Source organism: Desmodus rotundus, chromosome 1, assembly GCF_022682495.2.
Source record: "Desmodus rotundus isolate HL8 chromosome 1, HLdesRot8A.1, whole genome shotgun sequence".
NCBI classification, from domain to species: domain Eukaryota; kingdom Metazoa; phylum Chordata; class Mammalia; order Chiroptera; family Phyllostomidae; genus Desmodus; species Desmodus rotundus.
Genome location: NC_071387.1, coordinates 114,040,797 through 114,056,665, shown reverse-complemented (window position 1 = coordinate 114,056,665; position 15,869 = coordinate 114,040,797). Strand labels below are relative to the sequence as shown.

At 41.3% G+C, this 15,869-nt stretch overlaps 1 protein-coding gene across 2 annotated transcripts in view; it reads right to left on the bottom strand.

Moving 5' to 3' along the window:
* RABGEF1 (RAB guanine nucleotide exchange factor 1) overlaps positions 1 to 14,786 on the bottom strand; it is a 62,451-nt gene extending 47,665 nt beyond the window's left edge. For both annotated transcript variants that reach the window (XM_024571332.4, XM_053929744.2), the window contains exon 1: positions 14,688 to 14,786. The gene's annotated coding sequence lies outside the window, so the exon portion shown is untranslated. The remainder of the gene's footprint in view (positions 1 to 14,687) is intronic.
* Positions 14,787 to 15,869: the final 1,083 nt, after the last annotated feature.

The window sequence follows — 15,869 nt, the reverse complement described above, 5'->3', positions numbered from 1 at the left end:
AAAGGGTTGCCGGTTCAATTCCTAATCATGGCACATACCTGGGTTGGAAGCCAGGTCCCCAATAGGGGGCGCACAAGAGGCAACAACATATTGATGTTTCTCTCCCTCTCTGTCTCCTTCCCTTCCCCTCTTTCTAAAAATAAATAAAATCTTTTAAAAGAAAAAAAATTTTTTTAAAGAAGTGTTAACGAGGATGTGGAAAAATTAGAACCCCCATACACTGCTCGTTGGAATGTAAAATGGTGCAGCCACCTTTGGAAACCATCTGACAGTTCCTCAAATGATTAAACAGAGTTATGATATGACCCAGGGATTCTACTCCAAGGTGTTTACCCAAGAGAAATGAAAACTTACGTCTACACAGAAACTTGTACATGAATGTTTATAGCAGCATTATCTGTAATATCCAAAAGGTGGAAACACCCAAATGTCCATCAATTGCCAAATGGCTAAACAAAATGTAGTATATCATACGATATAGGTAATTAGTCATAAAGAGAAAAGTACCGATACATGCCACAAATAACCTTGAAAACATGATGCTAAGTGAAAGCAGCCAGTTATAAAGATCACATATCATATGATCCCATTCATATGAACGTCCAGAACAGGGAAATCTATAAACACAGAAAGTCTTTACAGTGGCTGCTGGATGACGGGGGTGGGGGGAATGGATAAAGGTTAGAGATAGCTAAAGGTTATGGAGTTTCTTTCTGAGGTGATGAAAATGTTCTGAAGTTGGCCAGGGTGATGGTTGCCATTGAATTATGCCCTTCATACCTCAATAAAATTGTTTTTAAAAAGAAAATCAGAAGGGGAGGGCATAATGGAAAATCAGGGCACTACTGTTGACTTTGAAGGTGAAGAGAGTATAATTCAAAGAATGGGGGTGGCTTCTGGAAGCTGAGAATGACCCGTGGCTGATGGCAAAGAAATGAATAATTCAGTCCTATATCCACTTGGAACTCAATTCTGCCAAAGTGATATGTCTGGAAGCAGATTCTCCCCACAGCCTACAGGTAAGAGCCCAGGCTGGTGCACCCCTTACCTTTGACCTCTTGAGATCCTTAGCACAGTACCCAGCTGAGCTGGCCAGTTCTTACACAACTTCGAGGTAATAAATGGGTGCTGTTTAAAGCTGCTAAGTTGGTAGTGATTTGTTACAACAACAGAAAACTGTTACAGGCCTCTGTTACATTTCTCTCACCTTCGCACAGGTGTTTTAATGCCTACAATGCTGTACCCTTAGCTGTTCATATGGTGATTTCTCTCTCATCACTGAGGCCTCAGTTTTCACATCACGCTATAAGAAAGGCCTTCCCTGGCCACTCTATCTAAAGCAGTACCTACCCCCAAAGCAGGGGAGATGTAAACTGGCTGGTTCCACACCCGCGTGCGGCAGATAAAAACTAGGAGGGATATCTTAGGATCGAGGGGTCCCAACCCCACACTACAACCCAGGACAGGATTCCACTTCCAGGAAGGTAAGACTCCCTAACTTCTGGCTGTAAAACCCAGCAGGGACTGAGGCTGTGGAAGGCAGAAACTGCCAGAACCCTAGGCAATTTCATTTAAAAGGCCTGCACACAGACTTACTCGGACTTACTCCCTTTGAAATTCAGTGCCAGGGCAGCAGATGGAAGGGCATCAGAGACAAACAGGGAGAAGTGAATTGTGCAGCACCAGGGCAGGAGCTGGTAGGCCAGCTTTCTCCCAGACAGGTGTTGTCAGAGGCCACTGTTCCTTTTCTGAGGCCTCCCCCAACGAGCCACAAAGCCTGCAGGCAGACATCGTATCTAAGACGCCATCAACCAGGCTCTTACTGTTTGCCCCACCCTGATGATTCCCTGAGGCCCTACCCCACCCAACTTTGAGGCCCATCCAAGCAGTTTCCAGTGGCTTTTCTATCTGAATGGCTTGTCTTGGCCATTGCTTTAGACTTTCCTAAATTTTCTCAAATAAGCAGCACTTAGCTTCAGCAATCCCCATACCTCTCACTAGTTGCCCCAGGCCCAGGACTAGCAGCAGCCAGCCTTGGTTCACAGCTTGGCCTCTTCTGGGCACCTCCAAGCCCAGCACAAGTAGCAGCCATCTGCAGATTGCTTTGCAGGTACTGCTGAGTGAACCTGGACAGAATAACGGCAGTGGATGACCTTGGAAATGCCAACAGAAATCAAGGCTCAACTACAACAGGAGGGTGTACTCAGCCCACACAATGGGCACACCTCAGGTATCCAGCTTGGGGAATAGAGGAGGCTGTGCCAATGGACACTACAGGAAACCTACTACATTAAGCCACTCTATCAATGCATAAAAAATGGAGTAGTACCTACCCCAACCTACCCAACCCTCACCTCTACCCTGGGCTCAGCACTGTTTCTCCATATCGTATCTGTTTATAACAAGAGAGAATAAGGAAACGTGTGCAGTAAAGAGTTAGCTAAGCAGACCTGATTTGCACGAACCATGTATATATTCTCAGAAGGGCATGCCATATGACTGGCTCTTGGCCAGGTCCTGGGAACTGAGGTCTTGAAGTATCCTTCTGTACTAACTGATAAGGGTGTTTTGTATGCGTGGGGCCTTAAACCACTCTGCAGCAGCTTGTCTAGACAGTCTGTGTAAACAGTGTAATGCTTTCCTTCTGGGGCCTGAAGTTATAGCAACTATAGTCCATCATGAAGGCACTTGTGCCTATGTGACCAGCCTCCAATAAAAACCCTGGAATCCTAGGTTTAAGTCAGCTTCCCTAGCAGAAAACACAGCACATGTTACTACAGTTTGTTGCTGGAGGATTAAACGCACCCTGTGCAACTTCGCTGGTCTGAGAAGACTTCTGGAAGTTCATACCTGGTATCCTCCAAACTCTGCTAATTGCACCATTTTCCTTTATTGATCCTGCTTTTGTATCATTTCATTGTCATGAAACATTGCCGGGAGTACTTCTAGCGAAGTTCCAAACCTGGGGCAGTCTTGAGGACTTAGTGACACAGGGTGTGATTATAAAGGGGCGGCATGAGGGGGATCTTACTAACAATAGAATGGCTCCGGATCTTGACTATCGTGGTGGTTACGGAAATCCACATGTGTGATGAAATGACACGGAACCATACACACACTGTATAGGTGTCGATTTCTTGGTTTTGATATTGTACAATAGTTATGTAAGATGTAACCACTGGGGAACCATACACAGTACCTCTCTGAATTATCTTTGCAACTTCCTGTTAATTTGTAATTTCAAATTAGGTTTTTCCAAATTCCACTTAAAATTGTTTTTAATATAAAAACACCTATGATTGAACCAATGTGTATCAGACAATTACACATATGACTTACATCATTGCTAAGTATGGAAAACAGAGTGTTGAGGGCTAGGAAAAATATAAGCATTGCTAAGCAAACCGTCTTGAAAGGTCACCAGAATGGATAAGGAAGGGAAACAACACGTCAGCCAATTAGTTAGAGGGCCATAAAACTTTAGGCGACAGACTCCTCTTGGGTCAGGACCCTTATCTTTAAACTGAGGGTACCAATTAAGTAAGACAGATGGTTCTTACCCACAGGAGACAGGGTTTCAAAGGAAAATTTTGAATCTGGTTACTGATCCTCCTGAGCCCAGAGCTATGCAGAGATAATCGCAACTCCCACTTTTGTAGTTTGTTTGCTTGCTTCGGCTATGATAATCACGACTCCCCTTTGCAGCCTTAACCGGCACCCTGGGAGTTCGCCCCTGTGCAGGTAAAAATAAAGTACCATCTAAGTGCACTCCACACGTCTCCATTTGATTTTCTGCTCGCGTTCGGGATACAACAGGAGCAAGCACGTGAACCACTGAAGTACAGGCCATGAAGAGAAAGGCTATGTAGTAGTAAGGACAGCTCTGTCTCAGGGGGGCAGAGCAGGTACAGTCCGCACACCCAATTAGGCATCAGAGCTGTACAGACAGCATGTCCTTTTCAGTTAGGGAGAATCAGGGGAGATCAACGCTGAAACTCAATTCTGGCTTCTCTAGGGAGAAAAGGCCTATCCCTATTCAGTGAGGTCACAATCCAGAGGAGAGCTCCTGTCACCACTGCGGCAAGGAGAAAGATCAGAGGAGCCACACCCAGTTCCTGTTTGAACACCGCATTCCAAGAAGCAGGCTTTTACTGAGCAACCTGGGCACCGAGAATGCATAATTCCATTAGCGCACTCGCATTAGGGAGGACCGAGTGAAAAAACCGATCTCCACCGCTGAGACAGTTGAGATTCCTGTGAATTCTATGCCAGGCCTAGGATTGAATCTGGGTTGAGGTTCACTAAAAAGGGCCAGAAAAATACAAAGCCTAGAGTTATGTGTGGTCTTCCATAAGGCTCTGCATGCAAACCAGATTCTTCTCATTAAAAAGAAAAAAGAAAGAAAGAAAAAGAAAAAGGAAAAAAATCTTGAGAATTTAAGTAGCTTCCCATTATCTTCCTTGTTAAGAGTCCTGCTTCCTTCCTATTCTTCAGTTCAATATCATGTCCTCACAGATCATTCCTCTGGGCAACTCACATGGGGTTTACAGGAAACATCCAATCAACTCGACCAAAAGGAGAGTTTATCAAAAGGACAGTTTATTAACTATCCTTTGACCTCAGTTAAGAAATAAAACTTCTGGGGAGGAATATCTTGGGGAGCAAAGAGTCACAGCCCCACACCAGGCCCCACCCCGGCAAAAAGAAAAAGAAAGAAAACTTTTTTCCTTAAATTTGCTTTTTTCCAATTATAAAAAGTAAGATGTTTATTCTAAACAAATCTGACCTATACAAATAGATAATCAAAGAGAAAGAAAATTGGAACACCGCCCTGAGAAGTCATTAGATTCTTGCAGTGCTTTCCCTACTCCTCACTCTTCATCTATTCAACAAATATTTATATACTGATTTACATTATACAAGAGGCACTTGGGATACAAATGTAAGTAAAACCAGTTCCACTCCCCGTGGCACGCACTGTCTAGTATGAAAGATACAACTTAACTCTACATGCCAAAGAAGAAATTAAAACACTATGAACAATGAGGAATTTTAAAGTTTCACAAAAGAATTTATTTATAAAAGAATTTATTTTATAAATTATTAATTTATAATTATAAAGTTTCACAAAAGAATTTATAAAAGGATAGTTTATATAAAATAAGCCAAATATGTTTACATGAATTTACAGAACTCTTATAATAGCCTAACAAGTTAAGAAATACAAAGAGAGATCTCATTCACAATAGTATCAAAATTTTAAAACACCTAGAAAGTACTTTAATAAAAAAATTATGTGAGCTACACAAAAATATTGAAATACAAAGGTTTGAATAGTTGGTAAGGCATGTACTAGGACACAGTATTAAAAAATGAATTATCATCAAAATGGCAAATGTTTCCAAATTTGTATTTATTGCAAATGACAACAAAAATCCAAAAGACTTCATTGAACTTGAGAAAATTATTCCACAGTTCATCAGCAATAATAAACAGGCAAGATTTTTTTACAATTTCTAAATTAACTCATTGATTTAAATTTTCTTCAAACTACTGTAGTAAAATACTGTGAAGCTAGCAACAAAACTGGCAAATCACACAGAACAAACTGACCCCAAAATAAATGCTAAATATGAAATTATTTAATATTAGAGGAACTGGGAGAAGGGAAGAATTTTCAAGAAACAGGATGTAATAAATGGTCAGCAATCTGGCAGCCCCAAAATTAATTACAGGTATCTCAAACAAAGTGTTTAAGGACAAATGAAAAAAGAAAAAGAACTAAAATCAAGTATTTATGAAACTTGGAAAGAAAAGCGGGCTACCTAAGCTTACAAGCTACAGGAGAAATTAAAAAGGAAACAGATTTCAACACATAAATTGAAACTTCTATCTAGTTTTTAAAAAGCCCCACTGCGAACCAAAATGGGCATCGGTGAATAGGACAATGAATACTTTATCGTACTTAGAAAGGATTTATAAATCTCTGAATGCAGGATAAGGATATGAGCAGACCATTCAGAAAATGGGAACAGCTTCCTAGAAACAGAAATGGAATGTCAAACGGTTTGTGCATTTTAAATCTTGATATATACAACCAAACTGGCCTCACAAAAAGATTGTACCTATTTACATTCCCACCTACAGTGTATGAATCTACTTTCCCACAAGCTCATAAACACTGCATTATTAACTTTTAATGTTTGCCAATCTCAAAGGCAAAAATAATAAATAAAATAAATAAATAAAGTAATAAATCACTTGTTTTAATATGCATTTCCTTAAAAAGGTTAACCATCTTTATAGATATTTATGGGCCATTATGATATTTTCCTTGAGAATTTTGTTCATGTTCTCTGCTCATTTTTCTACATCACCTTCTTTTTCTTTTTATAGGTGCTCTTTTTATATTATCTTTTAGTCCTTGACTTTATGTTACGAAGACCCCATAGTCGGAATCAAAGACTTCGTGTTTCAAATCTGTACCCTAGTTTCACCAACTTTCATATCATTTAATACACTGCTTCCAAAATGAATGTCAATGTCACACAGAGAATCAATGGCAGAGTTCCAATGTTAAATATAACAAAACAAAGTATCCAAACACTAGGCTGCCCAAATAATTGCAAATGATAATCAGACCCCTGGCACGGAATGTAGAGTTTATGCTGCTGGAATGAGCAGAGCCAGCAGAGCAGCATTCTTAAGGAATGAGTTCTAGACAACAATCTGCTATTGTACTAACTCACACCCTCTTCAAGTTAAATAAAATCACAACTCTAATCTGACATGCCAGTCTCTAGGCTAATAACTCAAAATTACATGCAAAGTAACCTGGCTGCATAAGTCTACTTCAACCATGCTCCGCTCTCCCACAAAAGCACTGCCAATTCCCCAACCAGTGGATTTATTTGACAAGTAACTGACCAAAACTTATCTCGTAACTCTACTTAAAATAACAAAAACTGAAATACATAAAGTGGCGTCAACAATTAAAGATGTTTTTTTCAAAGTTACACGGTAGTTTTTAGATGCAGCTATTGCTGTGGCTGGGCAAAGTGACACACATGTCTCTGAGACAGGAAAAAGAAAAAACAATAGCCTGGGCTGGAAATATACTTAATTCAGACTTGTTAGAAAGCTCAAATATCTGTGTTATCTTTTAGGCTTTTGAGAAGTTCCTTGTGACGAAACTTGAATCCAATTAAACTGCAAAAACTTTCAAAAGCTAAAACCATCCCATCTGTTGTAGGCTGAATTGTATCCCCCCAAAAAGATAGACTGCACCCCAATACTGTGAATGTGACCTGATTTGGAAACAGGATATTTGCAGATGTAATGATTTAAAAAGAGGTCATACTAAATTGGGTGGGGGGGTGCTAAATCCAATGACTGGAATTGCCTGGGACAAGTCCCCGAGAGAGACTCCCACAGAGGGCGTGTGATGCAGCTGCCAGCCAAGGAACTCCAAGGTCGGCAGCGATCACCTTCCCCAGAGGCTTCAGAGAGAGCACCGGTCTGCTGACACCTTGATTTCAGACTTGTAGCCTCCAGCACCATGAAAGAATACATTTCTGTTGTTTTAAACCGCCCAGACATGGTAATCTGTTGGTGTCCCTGTAATCTGTTACAGCATCCCTGTAACAGATTACCACAGTAAAATATAAGAAACCGTCCAGTAAGAATTGCTGTAAACTCTATATGAGTTTTCCACAAGCTCAGAAAGAACTGTGGGTTCACAGCACTACCTGCTCTTTACCCACAGGGTAACCACATATCCCAGTTAGTGAGAACAGTCCTGGCATGAGCCTATTGTCCTGGAACCCCTCTGATTCTCCAAAGCAACCTGCCCACACGGTTGACTAATTTATGAACAAGCCTAGAATACCCTTGTGTTTGTCCACCTTCAAATCCCACCTTGTTCAAATAACATCTACTTCCCCTTTCCCACTGACAGAATAATTCTCTCTCTGACTCCTATAGCATTTTATAAATATAGCTATTAAAATGCTTACATTCTACTTACTTACAGCAGTTAGCACATTGGTATGAAAATAATGCCCTGTGATTACTTCTCATAAATACTTGCTTACGTGTCCACTCCATGTTCGTAGCCACAAGCACAGAGCCAGGAACAGAGTGAGTACTCTGAATGTATTAACTGGTTTATTCAGAAGCCTGACAAAGTACCTGCATAGACGGGTTTCTTTCACTTTTGTCCCTTATACATTCTTGAGGGCCCAATGAAGGTAACAGTAGAAAATCCAATTGCCCGCTCAGTTTTTCGGTCAGAATCTAAGAACTGTAAAATTCAATAGAATCAACTTATTCACAAGCACTATTTTATTTTTATATAAATATGAAAAAAGTTGGGATTCTTTACACAAATATATGTGATTCATTTATTCACTTAACAGACCAAAGTACTGAAAAGGTGTAAATTCTTCTTTAAGGAAACGGCCTACAACTTCTTATGGGGAACAAAAAACTTCTGTCTGTAATTTGTTCCCAAACAAGTCCAAGAACAAAAGGAGGCCCTTGGGAGAAAGCTGTGTCTACTTAATACAGCTGATATTCAGAGGATTTAAATACTAAATTTCAGTATCGTCTCTATCATCAGCCGCTCTATTTCCCGGAGCACATAACATACAATGATGTTCTGCAGAAGCATCAGCAGTTAGCACAGAGGTATGAAAACACTGCCACCTGATTATTTCTCAGAGATGATATTTAAGATGTGTCCATTCATGACTATGTAACATTTGAAACCCTACACAAACAGAATCTACACACTAATTGCACTACAACCCCAACTGCAATGGCTCATAAATTTATACAAATAAAAAGAATTTAATCTGCTAAATAGAAACCAAGCCTATTACTTCCTGAGACACTAATTATAATGGACTTCAGACATTCTATTTCATCAGCAGTTTTTATTTTGTTTTCATATTTTTTAATTTGTGTATTCTTATAATATCCTATTTCAAAACTTTGGTCACTAGCCCAACTGATTTTTCAGGAACACATTTAAAAAACAATGTCAAAAGCTGCATGGAAATGCAATTAGGAGCCACCGTGTTGCATAACTATATTTAGGCAGGGACAGTTCTACCCATTGTTTACCAATTAAGGATGAACGAGGGTGTTCTCTGCTCTCCGTAGAAACTCTAATACTTCACAATAAAATGGTTTGGAATTACCTGGAATAGTCTCACAGGAAAACTCACGACAAATAATGGTTTACTTATCTGTACAACTCTAATGCAATAAAATTCCCGATAAAACACAGAATGACACACAAATACCCAGCAATGTCACTACAAAAGTATAACCACCCTGGCTGGTGTGGCTCAGTGGATTGAGTGCCGGACTATGAACCAAAGGATCACCGGTTCAATTCCCAGTCTAGGTTGCCTGGGTTGCAGGCCAGGTCCCCAGTGGGGGGCACGAGAGAGGTAACCACACATTGATGTTTCTTTCCCTCTCTTTCTCCCTCCCTTCCCTCTGTCTAAAAATAAATAAAATATACATTTTTTAGAAAGTATAACCCAAATTCATCCCAAATCATAGCAGTGAGATCACCAGCTAAAATTTTACTGTGATATGTAAGTACAAACCCCTTTTCCAGCATGGCACACTATAAATACCATTGTGGACTTCTTAATCTTATGAGACAAATTCATAGCAAATGGAAAGAAAAAAACATATGCATTTTAGGTACAAATACATAAAATAATATTCCCACTTCTCCAGTCCTGAAGGATGCCTAGAATATGTACTTTTTTCTCCAGCTTTACAAACCATGGCCAAATGCCCTGAACTTAGAGCTCCCAGCCCATCTTCTGGATGGAAAGATCCATTACCATTCAAGGCCCATTTGTAATGGTGGGTTCTGATACTTGCCCATGTGTTTACTTCTATTAACTATTTGGGTCCAGTCCCATCTTGAAGGCGCAGTTTAGTCCTCCTCAGGGAGTGTAAAGTTAGGTACAGACACTGAGTTGGTCAGACTCCCTGAGTTCAAATCTCTACCACCTTCCGTATGACCTCGAACAAGTTACTGCTATGAATGACATTTGTTTTTATTTTTCTTTTAAGGGAAATGGAGAGATGACAGCAAGACAATGCATGTAAAGAGCTTATTATCAGCACAGTGTCTGGCCCACAGTAGCACTTGATAAATCTGAACTACTATTACTGAAAAAGAGCAACTTTTTAGACCAGACAAAATACAGATATATTAATTTAATTTCCTGGACATTCCATCTAAGATAAACAGATCTGTTTCCTTCTTTTTTTTTTAACAGGTTTTTTGAGAGAGAGATTGAGTGTGTATGTGTGTGTGTGAGAGAGAGAGACAGAGAGACATCGATTTGTTGTTCCACTTATGTACGCACTCAGTGGATGACTCTCACATGTGCCTGGACCCAGGGTGGAACCCGCAACTTTGGTGTATCCGGGACGACGCTCTAATCAACAGCGCCACCCAGCCAGAGCTGCTACCTTCTTAAAAATAAATTATATGCCTGGACTTTTCAAGCCAATGCTGTCTGTGCCAAGCTAACACCCGAACATACTTCCATAAGTGAATCTTAGGTCTGCAGTTCAGTATTCCCCTCAGTGCATCTCTGTGTGGAGGTTAAGTGACTTTCATTTAAATATTTGTCCTTGTCAGATTCCTCCATTGTCATACCGCGCCCCCCCCAACAACTTGATAAGCTTGCCTGCTAAAAATACGGCTCTACGATTAACCAACAATATAAAAAGTAGATATACTCAAAAAACTTGTCAGGAAGCACAAACTCAAGCCCCACTGATGATAAATTCTTAACAAAAGCTCTACTGAGAAGATATTTCTGGAAGGTAACCGGAAGAATGTGCAATTCCTATCTACTTATCCAGATGAGCTGAAACTCGTCCTTCAATTACCAGTGAATCAGTCTGGAGCTCTAACTACTTAGACCACATTACTTTGCCAGCACTGGAAATGCTTTTACTGAATTATGTTTTGATGTTATATCATCAACCTACACAAGGAGACAATGAAGAACTTTACTAAAAAACAAAGTGAGACACAACACAGTCCTTTGAAATGCATGGCGTATTTACTTAAGGATGTATGAGTTTCTCAACACAAGGAGTCTTTGTGAATCCCAAGGAAGAAACTGGTTTTTTCCTCTTATGGTCATTGAACCACAACTGATTATACATGGTGGGGCAAAAACAGGTTTACAGTTGTTCATATAGAAAATAATGCAATAATTAGCAAATAATAATACAATAAACTCTGTGTTTCGCATACTCACAACTGTAAACCGACTTTTGTCTCACCCTGTACTTCTCTCTAAACTGGCTTCTAAAGAGCAGAATCAAATTTGTGATTCTCTAACAAATATTATGACTTCAGTCCATGTACTTCATGTACAGAGCTTTTTCCTGTTTCCATCTTAAGTTTTCTCCCTCAATCCTGAAGTAACCACCCCTTATTTCTGTATGTTACCAACAATAAGCTGCATGTATCTTTGTAAGTCGTTATGAATCCTTTCTGGAACGAGCTATGATATAAGTAAATGATATGCTCCACTTAAAAAACATTATAGCACAATAAAATATTTTCTTCCATTAATAAACATTTTATAAGTTCAATTTCTAAAGGCATTATTTTTGTGCTTCAAAAGAAAAAAATCCTTTAGCAAATATTAGACCTAAAATTAGCAAATTCTAACAACAGAGGAAATACAAAAATAAAACACTTTCATTATGTACGTGTATTTTTAACTTAGGGGCACACGGAATATTATAAATACATCCTTGTGTAAAAATCCCCTAAACTCATTTTTTATTTAAAGTACAGAACAAATCACCATAAATGTACTTATAATTGATTATTTATTCTGAACGCGAACTGACTAGACTTGCTTCAAAAATGATTCATAAGATTTCTGCACCACTCCTCCTGAGCTGCCTGTGCCGGGCACCGTGCTGCCGACCGCTCCTTAGTGTGAGGCAGCACAGAATTTAGGGCCCTAAAGGCTCTTCCTGCGTTCCCGCTTCACACATGTCAGCAATCTCCTTGTTGTCACGTAAGCAAAATAAACAGCTTAGGGCTCTCTCAGTGTATAAAAATTTACCCATTCATGAACTCACACTTGTCATTCTGATCAAAACTTCTGCATTTTAACTTCATATATATCTAATTAGTTGATTATAATTACAGTTCTTCAGCTAACAGAAACATGAAAAAAATGTTCACTATACGATAAAAATTACACTTTCTGGCCACACGGCAACTTTGTCAAAAACAGGAATCTCACTGGGTAATTTGAAAGCAGCACCATAAATACACAGCCTTTCCTGAAAGCATTTTAGCCTTGCCCAAATATCAAACAGATAAAACATGACTTACATAATATTAAGTGTTTATTCCTAAGTGTTTATTCAATAGTAGTCTAACTTATTATAACAAGGTATTTCACGCATATGAAACAACACAATACTTCTACAATGCTTTATGAAAGAAATGAGCATTTAATAAGACTTTCAAAATGTTTAGCCTCTATTGTAAATCTTGTTTTTAGTGTGATAACTTTATTTATGGCTTCAGAAGCCATTAAGAGCATTTCTATGCTGAGTCACAAAACAGACAGGTATTACATTATGCCGATGTTGCCTACATTTTAGGGATGGGTTATCTCTGCTGGAGATATTTACCCTGCAACCAATAAAAACACATGTGCCAAAAATCAAACTCACACTGTCAAGACTGAAATTCTATGTTTCTAGCCAGAGACTGACAGAGTAAATCAAATAGGATCTTAGTTCTTCTATATGTAGATATTAAGTACTGATTGTATTTTTCCCATTGAATAATAACATAAGAAATCAATGACTTCTCATCAAGTCAACAGGTACTCATGCAACATCTGTGAATGCCCAACTTCACAGATATCGAATGCAAAGAGGTAAAAGCAGAATAGAATTCCTGTTTATAGAAGCTTAAAAATTAGGAGGGCCGGTCACCCATACATAAACAATTAAGAACTGAATATGCAATTTAACTCAAACAGTTAATGAGCAGAAAAGATTAAAATACAAAATAGCACACAACCAAACACTATTGTGCACAATCCTCACCAGCCACGTAGCAGCCTGTGTGTTAAGATCTACATAAAATTCCTTTTAACGCTCCCTAAAACCTTTCCCTGGTCTGTCATCATCAGATAGAAGGCCAAACTCCAGAATCTCTGCCCCTATCTGCCACCACCCTCTGCCCCGCACTTCTTCACTTTTCAAAAACCACCTCCAAGTAGCTATTAGCTTCTTTTCCACTAATTGCCCCACCCCCACTTTCCCACGTACCCCTACAATTCCCACCCCTCTTCCTAATACTCCCAGAAAGGTAATCCCTGATTCCTTCCTTCACCCTGACACCCTGCAGTCTCTCAGGGTGAGGGGGGCCACTTAAGGTGCTCTAACTTAGCTCACACTATTTACCACCTTGTATTCAAAGTATTTTTGCAGTCTCTGTCTCTCTCTCCCCCCTTCCCTTCCAGTGTCCCTCCCTCACCCTTTCCCCCTCCTTTCTAAATTGGTTAACTTCTAGAGAGAAGAAACATGATTGCTTCGAAGATCAGTAAAAATTCGAATCCTGAACACTTCTTAATATTCCGCTTAAGAACTAGTAACTCTTAGAAGTTAACGTTATTTATTAAATGGACTAACAAAATAATCACATCTTTTTGCACCTCCGTCAAGCTTTCTTGACACAACTCCTTTAATTAATAGACTTTAAGCAGTTCTGAGTTTACAGAAAAATAATACAACTATTTTTCTTCTCAAAAAACAAAACAACTCGAAGAAAAAGAAAGCAAGCTCACCAGGTGTTTTCACATCTAATCTCAAGGACAACGGAGCCCACCAGCTCCCACGGACACATTTCCCAACCACCGGGCTTGGTCACCTGCGCTGAGACACCACCGGCTGTCTATGACCTACTGTCGAAAGCAGCTCAGTCCCTCCCTCCATCTCTACTAAACTTCCGTAAAGGGCATCACCTCCGCTCTCCTCCCAGACGGTTTGGAAGCAGGGACTTCTGCTCCTAACCCCAGATCCTCAACAACCGGGCGAAAGTTAGGACCACAGAAGTCATCACTCCCCCAACTTCGAGACGTATCCCTCCCCGAGAACTACACGGGCTCGTGAAGTGCCGGCTCCCTGCCTATGCCAGACTGCGAAGTGGGTCCGAGCTTTCATCCCAACGAATGCCCGAGGGCCTCAGGGTACGACCCGACCCGCCGCCACTACAGGTGCTCCTTCTGACTCCGCGGACTGGAGAGTGAGGAGGGAGCCGGCCAGAGGGAAGCCATCCTGCGAGCGGATGACCAGTGGCAGGAGACGGCCAGGAAATGATAAGCGTCTATCTGTCGGAATTAGGTTGGGCCGCGGACAACTTAGCGACGAGAGCCTGACACCGGCTGGCTGAGCACTAAAAGGATTGAGGGGACCGGCCAGGGCCGCGCTGCCGGGCCCGGGATGGGACAGAGGACTACAGGCTCCGAAGCGAAACGGCCCGGCCGGGTGGACGGCACAGACAAATGACCCAGCAGCCCCCGCCCGGTCGGCGCCGCCCACTGCCCGGAGCCGAGAGCAGCGCTGTCCTCGGTCCCCGCCCGTCAGTTCCATACCTCGTCCGCGGACCCACCGGCGTCGAGATCGCCGCTCTCCCCGCGTCGTTCGAGTTAGTCCCGGCTCCGCCAGTCCACGGCCCGCCCTCACACCGGCCCACCCTCTCTCACGCCCCGCCCCCGGCGCCGTGAGCTCACGTCACGCACGCACAAACGTCACGTCAACGTCACGTCCGGGGCCCTGGACTCCCCGTGGGAGGATACCCTTGCCAGTTCCTCTGGAATCTGCGCTGGGTGGGGCGAGGCTCAACACTGGCGCGAATGACAAACAGTACCCGCAGTGTCAGAGGGCAACGTGAAGGTGGCGGCCTGGAGCGTTCGGGAGCCGGCGGAGAAGCCGGCGTTTCTCTGTCTGTTCCTCTGTCCTTGCTTCTGGGATCCCACTCGCAATACCGTGAGGACGACTGCCCGCCCCTGGGTCGCTGAAGTAACGTGGAATGGGAGGCGCGAGGCTGCAAAGGCTCCGGGAGACGAGTATTTGGCCCAGAAGATTGTTGCCATCCCATAGGGTATGAAGAATTCCATCCGTTCAGGGATCTTAGGCTTTTAAAAGTGTTCAAATTAAAGGACCTTGAAGAGATTGGTTGATCTAGAAGCCGTTTTTTAATACTTGAGCATAAGTGAGACTAAGAGTTAAGTAATGGTCGAGTCATAAATGGAATCTAGTTCTTGTAATTCCTATTTTAGGAATGTTGTGTTAAAAAACAGAATTCAAACGAGTAAAATTTGAATATCTAATTGGCTTTATTAAGTGGTTCATGGATAGGGGAGCATCCTATCTAGCTAGCAACTAGAAAGGTCCTCTGAGGGGGTGTATAAAACGGAAGGATTTTATAGGAAAAAGGGTGGATGGAACAGGGGAGCTACTAACAAAAGAAAAGAAAGGATTATTTGGGAGCCTGGACATCTTTTCTTTGGGGGAAGAGAATGGGAAGAGTTTTTATCATTAAGATTCCCTCTTTCTATAGGGGATGGGGAGAGCCCATGTGACAGATTACCTTACTGGTGCTGGACCAGAAAATTTCAGACGGGATAATTGTTTCTGGGAGAAGTTGATACTGCAATTACATCAAACAAGCATTAAATCCAGTTTGGTATCATGGGCTTTTAGGACAAATGACATTATATTGAGCCTATGGTTTTCTCTTTTAATAGTTGGAAACAGCAGCTGCCTCTGTATCC